A 10,941-nucleotide genomic window follows, 5' to 3' on the forward strand; every position below is an offset into this window, starting at 1 on the left:
CCATACTACTAAAAATCTTAAGACAACTGGCACAACAAGAGTCCAGACAAGGCATGACTTCATCTGTTAAATCTGAACCAGCAGCATCTTTTATAACTGGAGTAGATGGGATTGAGTCAAACACAGAGCACAAAACTTGAAAGGAGCAGAGAAAGTGCTTCAATAAACAAATATTATTTGTGGTTTGCCCCGTCAGATGCTTCAACAGATGCGTGTGGACTTGAGTCATGTTTCTCCAGTGAATAACTTACATTTGATGGTTGTGTCCTTGTCTAATTTGGAAATAATTGAAGCAAATAGGAGCATAATAATTCTGACTAAAATTGACATTTTTCTAAAATATTTACTTTAAATGTAGGTTTAATATTCTGTTTAGTACCCATACATGTAATTACTTCAGTTGTTACATGTAAAACAATTGCTTAGCAGCTATGTTCATTTACTATATTCAGAATATACGTGTATATACATGTGAATGTGTTCCCCATACCAGTTAACCAGCTATTCTATCTTGCTTTTGTTTGTGGAAAAAAGAGCGCAAGGGTTTGCGTTTAACCGCTTTATTTGCTGCACAATATCATATCAATGAGGAAAAAATTGTTTGTGCTTAAATTGGACACAATAAATAAACATTTTAATTATTTTAAAATGTATTTATTTATAAAAAGTTGGTTGCCTCAAGGCAACGGTTTTCCACAACGGACAAATATAATCATTTTCATGCAGAAAAAAAGAAATATAATATATATATTTTTTTTTTTAACCTAACACTTGGACAACCAGATTTATCTAATTTTTAATGTATTACACTTCTCATATTTAACAAAAAGTAGGCTAACAATTCATATCCAGCTGTTGCTCTCAGGCAACATTGTACCTTTGTGGATCACAAATATAACCAAACCATTATATCAATTATCATATAAAAAAATTACAATGAGTGTTGTTTCAAGGTAAAACATGAATAATCTCCATAACCTTATCCTAATATGCAGCTTATCCTCACATGCATGCACATACACACACAAGAACATGCATGTAAGCACAGGGGCGGACAGTGATTTAGGGGCCCTACACTAATTTCAGGTATGGGGCCCCTACTGTCAGAGAGTCACAGTCACCATCAATCACGCACACCAGATCACAATCACCTGAGTACTAACCACCGCCACCTGTCATCACTCAGCCCGAGCACTATAAGAAGGCACTCCTCCTGCACAGGCACTGTCTGCTATTGAACATTCATTGTGTACTAACCTGACTCTCTTCTGCTCTACTTACCCACCAGTCTGTCTAGCGATCATCCCCCGTATTCAACTGCTCCAATGCTCCACCGCTCCCCGGATCTCCACAGTTCTCCTGCGAGGAGCACAGGAAAGGATTCTGCTCACTAACCAGCTTCACGTAACCTGTTCACTCAGTGAGGCTTGCCATCAAAACTGTCTCTCCCATGTTCCCGTACCTCCTGCCAAAACCTCCCTTCACGTCAACTCTACCCTCGTGGAGAGTCCTGAACCCCAGAGAAGCCCCAAAATCCCATCTGACTATGTGGCGTTCCAGGATGTGTTCAGTAAACAGGCAGCCACCAAATTACCACCACATCGGCCATGGGACTGTGCCATTGACCTGCTGCCTGGAACTCGGCCCCCCAAGGGCCGAGTCTACCCCCTGTCCATCCCGGAGCGCAAGGCAATGGAGAACTACATCAAGGAGGCTCTCCAACAAGGATTCATTCGTCCTTCCACCTCTCCAGCGGCCTCGAGCTTCTTCTTTGTGGGAAAAAAGGATGGAGGCCTCCGGCCATGTATAGATTACCGAGCCCTGAATGAACACACCGTCAAGCTCCCCTATCCACTTCCCCTGGTCCCGGCCACCCTCGAGGAACTCCGTGGGGCCCACATCTTCTCAAAGCTGGACCTGCGGAGTGCGTATAACCTCGTTCGAATCTGGGAGGGCGATGAGTGGAAGACGGCGTTCATCACCCCTGCTGGCCACTATGAATACTTGGTCATGACGTATGGCCTTTCCAACTCGCCGTCCATCTTCCAGGGGTTCATGAACGAGGTGTTCCGGGAGTTCCTTCACAGATTTGTCATCGTGTACATAGACGATATCCTGATCTACTCCCGGAACCTGGCCGAACATCGCCACCACGTCACGCAGGTCCTAGAACAGCTCCGGAAACATCAGCTCTACCTTAAGCTCGAGAAATGTGAGTTCCATCGCCCCAAGGTCCAGTTCCTCGGTTACTTCATCAGTGCGGAGGGCATCCAGATGGACCAGGGGAAGGTCCAAGCCATTCAGGACTGGCCCCAACCACAATCCATCAAGGAGCTCCAGCGCTTCTTGGGTTTTGCCAACTTTTACCGGAGATTTATCTTCTTTACCCGGTTCCTGTTCACGATCACTTACCGGCCTGGAGACAAGAACGTCAAGGCGGATTCCCTCTCTCGCATCCATTCTCCTGAGGAGGCTCAGGCGTCTGAGCCCATTCTCCCTCCAGCCCTCATCGTCAGCCCCATCCAGTGGGATCTGGAGGATCAGATTCGTGTTGCCACCCTCTCCGAACCTGCTCCGCCGGGAGGCCCAGAAGGGAGAACTTACATCCCGTCAACCCTGCGGCCAACCCTTCTGGGCTTAGTACACTTTTCCCCGGGCTCTGGACATCCAGGCAGCCAGCGTACTCTCTCGCTCATCCAAGCTCGGTACTGGTGGCCCAGTATGGCCCAAGAGGTCTCCCGGTATGTTCGTAGTTGCTCAGTCTGTGCCACCACTAAGACTCCACATCATCTCCCGGCGGGCAAACTCACGCCCTTGCCGATCCCATGCAGTCCCTGGTCCCACGTCGGAGTCGACTTTATGACCGATCTCCCTAACTCTGAGGGGCATACCTGCATTCTCGTCGCAGTGGATCGATTCTCCAAGGCATGCAGGTTGATTCCCCTCAAGGGGCTCCCCACGGCTCTCGAGACAGCCGAATCACTGTTCCAGCATGTTTTCCGAAACTTTGGTATCCCAGAGGATATCGTCTCCGATCGTGGGCCCCAATTCATCTCACGGGTTTGGAAGGCCTTCTTAAACTCCTGAGCGTCTCAGTAAGCCTTTCCTCTGGTTATCACCCCCAAACCAACGGCCAGACTGAGCGGAAGATCCAGGAGATCGGGAGATACCTCCGGACATACTGCCATTCCAACCAGCACAGCTGGAGTCGCTTCCTCCCCTGGGCCGAGTATGCATAGAACTCCCTTAAACAAACCACCACTGGCCTCACCCCCTTCCAGTGCATACTCGATTTCCAACCCCCTCTATTTCCCTGGACCGAAGAACCCTCCGACGTTCCAGCTGTGGACCACTGGTTCCGAGCGAGTGAGAGAGTTTGGGACTCAGCCCATATCCACCTCCAACAGGCAGTACGGAGACATAAGACCTTTTCAGATGCCCGCCGGTCCAACGCCCCCATCTATCGCCCAGGAGATAAGGTTTGTCTCTCGACCCGGGATCTACGTCTCCGTCTGCCCTGTAAAAAGCTGAGTCCCCGCTATATTGGTCCCGCTTACGATCGTGAGGCAGATCAATGAGGTCACCTTTCACCTACAACTCCCTGCACAATATCGCATCCATCCTGTGTTCCATGTCTCACTCCTTAAACCCTTCTCCCCCTCAGCTCCAGATCCCAATGAACCGGCCGTACCTCCTCCTCCCGAGGTCTTGGCAGAACCCACCATCTACCAAGTACGGAATATCCTGGACTCTCGACGTCGGGGCGGTCACCTAGAGTACTTCATTAATTGGGAGGGATGCGGGCCCGAAGAACGGTCTTGGGTAGCCAGGGACGATGTGCTAGATCCCTCCCTTCTAGCGGAATTCCACCAGAACCACCCTAACTGCCCTGCTCCCAGAGGCCGAGCCACCCCTGGAGGAGGGGGTACTGTCAGAGAGTCACAGTCACCATCAATCACGCACACCAGATCACAATCACCTGAGTACTAACCACCGCCACCTGTCATCACTCAGCCCGAGCACTATAAGAAGGCACTCCTCCTGCACAGGCACTGTCTGGTATTGTACATTCATTGTGTACTAACCTGACTCTCTTCTGCTCTACTTACCCACCAGTCTGTCTAGCGATCATCCCCCGTATTCAATAGCTCCAGTGCTCCACCGCTCCCCGGATCTCCACAGTTCTCCTGCGAGGAACACAGGAAAGGATTCTGCTCACTAACCAGCTTCACGTAACCTGTTCACTCAGTTCACCCACCTTGTTTCTCTGCCTGGCTCTTCACCCCCTGACTCTTCCCAATAAAGATACTGTTTGTGCACTTACATCTGTGTCCTCTCGTCTGTGTGCTGACACCTACACAATAAAAATATGTGCTCTTTCACTCTCTTTCTCATAGTTTATAGTTTATTTAAGTAAATAATTAGTCAACCTGATGCTGTTCTAAAGCCATATTAGGCTACCTTATTTTACTTTATTTCTGGATCACAAAAGAAGGCATTATTACAAAAAGGATTCAAATGTCATAAAATTATCCCTTGCAACTCTTGACTGTTTTACTATCACTTTTTTATTTATTTTTTTTAATCAGTCTTTACTATCACTTTTTAAAATCAATTTAACACATCCTTTTTGAATAAAAGTATTATTTTCTGTCAACAACAACAAAACAAAAAAAAAAAAAAAAAAGAAAGAAAGAAAAGACTGACCCCAAACTTTTGAACAGTAGTATATTATTTAAAAAGATTTGTAATTTAAAGAAATGCTGTTCTTTTTTTCTTTTCTTTTTTTTTTCTTTTTAATCAGCAAAGAATCCTAAAAAAGTATCACGTTATAAAAAATATTAAGCAGCAAAACTGTTTCCAAAATTTATTTTGGAAACTTGACGTTTTTGACACACAGAAATACATTATATTTTAAAATATATTAAAACAGAAAAGCATTTTCCATTGCAATAATATTTCACAATACAACTGTTTTGTTCTGTATTTTTGATCAAATAAATGCAGGCTTAGTGAACGTGAGACTTCTTTCAAAAACACTGAAAACAGTAACGTGTCCATATGGCCATATGATAACAGAAAATATGGCTATAGAGCACGACAGCTTGAGCTAGCTAGCACATGAATAGCCTCATAAATAGTTAAACTTTAAAACTCCTTTAAATAACAAAAAAAAAAAAAAAAATCCCGCTGGATTAAGTGATATTGTACAGCATGCCGTCATCTCTGTCATTTACATCGTGTTTCTCCATTCACGGTTGTTCAATATTTACAATGTTTCTTATTCTGCTGTTGAAGAGCAGCTAAACTATTTTTTCATTGTTCCTTTAACATGAAAATAAAGATTCTATTCTATTCTATTCTATTCTGTTAATTCGACCAGAGATATTCAGCAAACTGTTTTAGTTTTCATTTGAACTGATCTCTGTCTATCTGATATCAATTTGATTTTGCCTCCCTGTCCTCAGTCTGCAAACATTGCAGTTCTTTCATATCGAGAATATTATAGTAATGACTTAAAATAAAACAGAAATTAGTTCAGTGTACATATGATGCAGTATATTTGTTTTAAAAAAGTTTATCGTTCGTCATCATAATGAATATCAGTGATTAGATGAGTATCTGTACGAGATTTCCTTGTACACAGCTAATAAACGTCAGCTTGAAACAATTAACAAAGTATTTAGGTTATGTATTTCAAGAGCGTCTTACCTGGTATGATCTTCATCTGACGACATGTGAATGTTTGTATTGAAGTTTATATGACCGTTATCTGCTCTGCCTGAGGAACCACATTTTGTAATCTCCTCCTGCTCAAATTCAAATTTTTATTCAAATCTATACACAAAGACAGAATACACGCCGAGATGCTTTTATACATATGAAACCTACACAATTACAAGAAGGTCAACATGTCTCATGTGCTGCACAACAGCTCCACATCCATCAGCTGGAAAAGGTGATCAAAAGCTGATCTTCATAAAAAGAGGAAACCAGGGGGAGTCTAGCTCTTTGCAGATTATCACAGTGCATATAAATGATCTTAATTGCCATTTATTTAATTTGAATGTGAAGTTTATGTATATTTTACTTTGACACTATACATTTATGTGCTTTTTAAAGCATAAAACCTTTGGACCCAGCAGATATTCACCTTGGACTGGAGAAACACCTTATAATTTTATTTCCATTCTGCTGTGACAAGATAAACACAGATCTGCCCACTACTTTACATTTTACAGCAAAGATGCAAATCCACCCAGGAGTAGACGAATGTTTGACGTCATTTGATCAAACATTTATTGTTTATGATTGATCAATAGTTTCTCAGTAACTGTAAAAAAAAAAAGCCCCCTTGTAGCAGGGGCCCATGAAAAGACACTGATCTGAAATCCCACCAAAGAGACTACTGTGTGTCAACAAAGTCCAGACATTAGAAACGTAAGACCGACAATTTTTGAAGAGATTCTGGGGGGGAAAAAATGCAGTTTATCAGTCAGAAATAATAATAAAAAAAAATATCAGGATTTAAAAATAATTGAGCCAAACCCTCCGCTAATATCTGCAGGAGTTTATCTCCCAAACTAGAAAACAGTGTGAGAATCTTTCCAAACAGCTGTTAAAAGTTAACATCACTGAATGCAGTAAGTTTGTCATACGAGTTTCAGAAAAATGAATGTGGATCAAGATAAATGTCTGTAAAGTGATTATTACACACCATGTGGATAATTATGATGTTCTGCAGTTAGCACTTGTAGTTGTGCTTGTTTGGTTGGACATCAGTTAAGCTGAAGTCATATTGAATATTAACAATGGTTTATTTTGTTATTCTACTTAAAAACAAAATAGAAGTCAGAAATCAGAAAGAGCTTTATTATCAAGTATGTTTACACACACAAGGAATTTTACTTGACGACAGGAGTTTCCAGTGCAGAAGAAAGTACGGACATAGTGCAGCATACATGATAGTGCAGCATACGTAGGAATAATACAGTGGAGATGGAATTTAACACTAATATAAGAAAAACAGAAAAATTAAATAATGCACTATATATGCCATGTGTAAAATGGGTTCTAATGAGTGATGAGAGATGGAAAAACCTGGCTTTCACATATTCCAAGAGATGGCCTAGATTAAAGGTGCAATAGACCATTTCAACGGATATTCGGCGGTTTAAAGAAGTGACTATTTGTTCCTTGGACGTTTCCGGTTAGTGTTTGAGCGCATTCAAAACAATGGCGGCAGGCGCTTGATGCACAGTGGGATTGCGATCATTTATTTAATCCTGCTGTTTAAAATGTAGAAATTAAAATTTGATCCTTGTTGCTCAGTGGTTGGGTGCTCCCTCTGGACTGGAACTAACATTCATTTATAAGTAATCGGAAATTAAAGGGTTCAATTTCCGAGAAACGCGCCTGGATTGCAGCAGTGAAGCAGATATACACCACACATTTCCATTCAGGTAAGGAAAAGTTCTTGCTTTTTTCCATTTGATTATTTGTATTTATTTACGTTAACTCTTCAAGTATGCATTTTTTGCACATCTGCTTTAATATTCGTGTTATTTATTGGTGTCTTTGACGTTTCTGTATTACTATATTCTTCTAACTTTCAAATCATTTCAAGATTCGTTGAAGACGAGATATGGGACATTATAATCGATGTAGAGGGGTATAAAGACCCCATTTCTAATAAGTAGAAGAAATTAATGGTCAGTTCTTATACGGGACGTCCCATACTATACGCATACCTCATATGAAACCATTTTACTGCAGCGTTTTTGAGATATCGGACATTATGACACTTTAGAGGGCTATAAAGACCCCATTTCTAATAAGTAGAAGAAATTAATGGTCAGTTCTTATACGGGACGTCCCATACTATACGCATACCTCATATGAAACCATTTTACTGCAGCGTTCACGAGATATGGGACATTATGACACTTTAGAGGGCTATAAAGACCCCATTTCTAATAAGTAGAAGAAATTAATGGTCAGTTCTTATACGGACGTCCCATACTATACGCATACCTCATATGAAACCATTTTACTGCAGCGTTTTCGAGATATCAGACATTATGACACTTTAGAGGGCTATAAAGACCCCATTTCTAATAAGTAGAAGAAATTAATGGTCAGTTCTTATACGGGACGTCCCTTACTATATGCATACCTCATATGAAACCATTTTACTGCAGCGTTCACGAGATATCGGACATTATGACACTTTAGAGGGCTATAAAGACCCCATTTCTAATAAGTAGAAGAAATTAATGGTCAGTTCTTATACGGGACGTCCCATACTATACGCATACCTCATATGAAACCATTTTACTGCAGCGTTTACGAGATATCGGACATTATGACACTTTAGAGGGCTATAAAGACCCCATTTATAATAAGTAGAAGAAATTAATGGTCAGTTCTTATACGGGACGTCCCATACTATACGCATACCTCATATGAAACCATTTTACTGCAGTGTTTACGAGATATGGGACATCTAATCATCTAACTATCTAATGTTCCTGACTCATAATTCGATTAGGTTTAGAGCTGAACTTTTAGTGAGATCTCCAGAAGCAAGACTGGGCATACTCTATGATCCATCCATGCTCCAAACTGCTACAGAGCAAAGACTCCATATTAGGTGTTTCGACAGTGTGTATAGTGTGACAGTTCTGACAGTGTGTGACTTCATTTTAGCTGTGCTGAGTAGGAGGTGCCTTGCATGCAAAGGCCATTATTTTTATCTACATATTTAAATCGATGTTTCTATAAGCCTCAAAATTGGAGAAATAATGTACTGTCTTTAAGAATTTTTGTATTTGAATGTATTCAACTTCAAACTGCCACAGTACTTCTCATTAGGTGTGCTGAAATAGTTGGAGGTACAGAATTAGCCCTTTTCTACTTATTTGAAATAATATTTCTAGTTTTCAATACTGGAAAAAATTGTGCAATGTCTGAGAATTTTCTTGACTTTGAACTCCAAATTGCTACAGTAAAATGTTTGTCCCATAAAATAATGTCCCATAAAGGGTGCAGATAGTTTGGGAGGTCCCTTTTAGGAATTGGTTGTTGATTTCTTTTTTTTCTTTTTACTTATTAGAAGGCATAAATGTACAGTTTTATAATTCTATAATTGAAAAAAATAGCATGCTTTTAAAAAATGATACAGTAAAATGTTTTTCTTTGATGTATGTATAGAATATGGGAAATGACTTATAAGAATCAACTGTTTTGGTACTGAGATTAAAATACGCAAACAATACAAACTGTTAAATTTGAACACACCTGTGTGTCAATTTAAGGACAACACATTTTGTGTTAATTTTAACTCAACCAGTGTGTTATTCTTCTTAACACAGGTTGATATTCTTCAAATATTTAAGTAGTGCACCTTTAAGAATAGCACATCTATGACACAAATTGTGTTATTTATGACACATTAGTGTGTTAAAAAAGGAATGTGTTAAAAACAACACAACCTGTGTTGAAACTTAACACACCTGTGTGTTTAGTTAAGGACAACACATTTTGTGTTAATTAAATTTTAACACAACCAGTGTGCTATTTTTCTTAACACAGGCAGTGTGTTAAAAATTTAACACACTAATGTGTCATAAATCACATGATTTGTGTCATAGATGTGCTATTCTTAACCAGTTAAAATGAATGCAATGCAAAAATATATATATATATTTATTAACACTTGACTGCTACATTTACACCAAGTCAATTTTCACATGTGATTTGAATACTGAACATTAATAATACAAAAAGTAGTTCACAAGCACTGTTAGAATGAACAACATCTACCCCGCTAGAAAGGTAAAGTTCTCAGGACGTCCCGCCGGTGTCAATGACGTTCCCACAATGTTTCCCGAGATGCTCATGATGTGGAGTTCTTTAAAGGGTTGGGCGACGTTATCTGGAGGACCTTCAGGGATTAACACTGCTCAGAAACAAGTGCTTAATGAGAATTAAAAGAGGTTTAGATGTTAGCTTCATTTCACAAAACGTCACCATCACCGTGGTCAGTGTTTGCATTAGTTGGGCTCTTGATCCTTAAATTTATAACATTAGTGTCTCTTTGGCTGTTATAAATCTGTGTTTACAAAACACTCTTATTATGACACACACACAAAAAAAAAAAAAAGCCAGAAAAAAACATGATCAGTTGGTTTTGGCTGATTAGTGATCTGCTTTTTAAAAAAAAAAAAAGAAAAAGAAAAAAAAAGGTCGTGTAAATCTGTGATTATGTTTGAAGTTAATTTAATTTAGTGTTTTTGTTTTAATCGAATAATTTGTTGGATTTAATAATAAAAAAATACATTTTGCACAAAGCATTTACAGTAGAACATCTGTGCAACTGAGACATTCATTTGTCATGAGACAAACATTCATCAAGAATCAGCATATGAATCTCAATGATGGTGACAATAAACAAAAAGCTTCATGCTGCAGTGCATTCTGGGTGCACCAATCAAAACTCATTCATGGATCCCAGAATGCATTGCAACATGAATAAATTATGCACCTGAATTGTCTTAGTATTTTCTTTTATTCTTATTATTTGCTTTAATTGTTGTTATTTTGATGTGACTTTTTAGAAGTTTGCTTTGTGATGTTCAAAGATGTTTATCTGAATATTTTGTTGATTGTCACCATTGTTGAGATTCATATGCAGATTATTCATGTCAATGTGTGCTTTTCGTGCCCAGTTGTTGTAATTGTCCAAACACAGTTAAAATGCTATCTGCAGAAACAAAAGTCTAAGCAAACTTCTATTTTCAAGTGTGAAAGGCAACATTCAATAAACCAAGCCACTACATGATGATTGTTTCCATCAAGTTGCTTTGAATGCTTTATAAACACAAAACTACAGCAAGAAAAAAAATAATAGCAATAATAATTTTGTAAATTTAAGGATCA

Source organism: Onychostoma macrolepis, chromosome 01, assembly GCF_012432095.1.
Source record: "Onychostoma macrolepis isolate SWU-2019 chromosome 01, ASM1243209v1, whole genome shotgun sequence".
In the NCBI taxonomy this organism is placed as follows: Eukaryota; Metazoa; Chordata; class Actinopteri; order Cypriniformes; family Cyprinidae; genus Onychostoma; species Onychostoma macrolepis.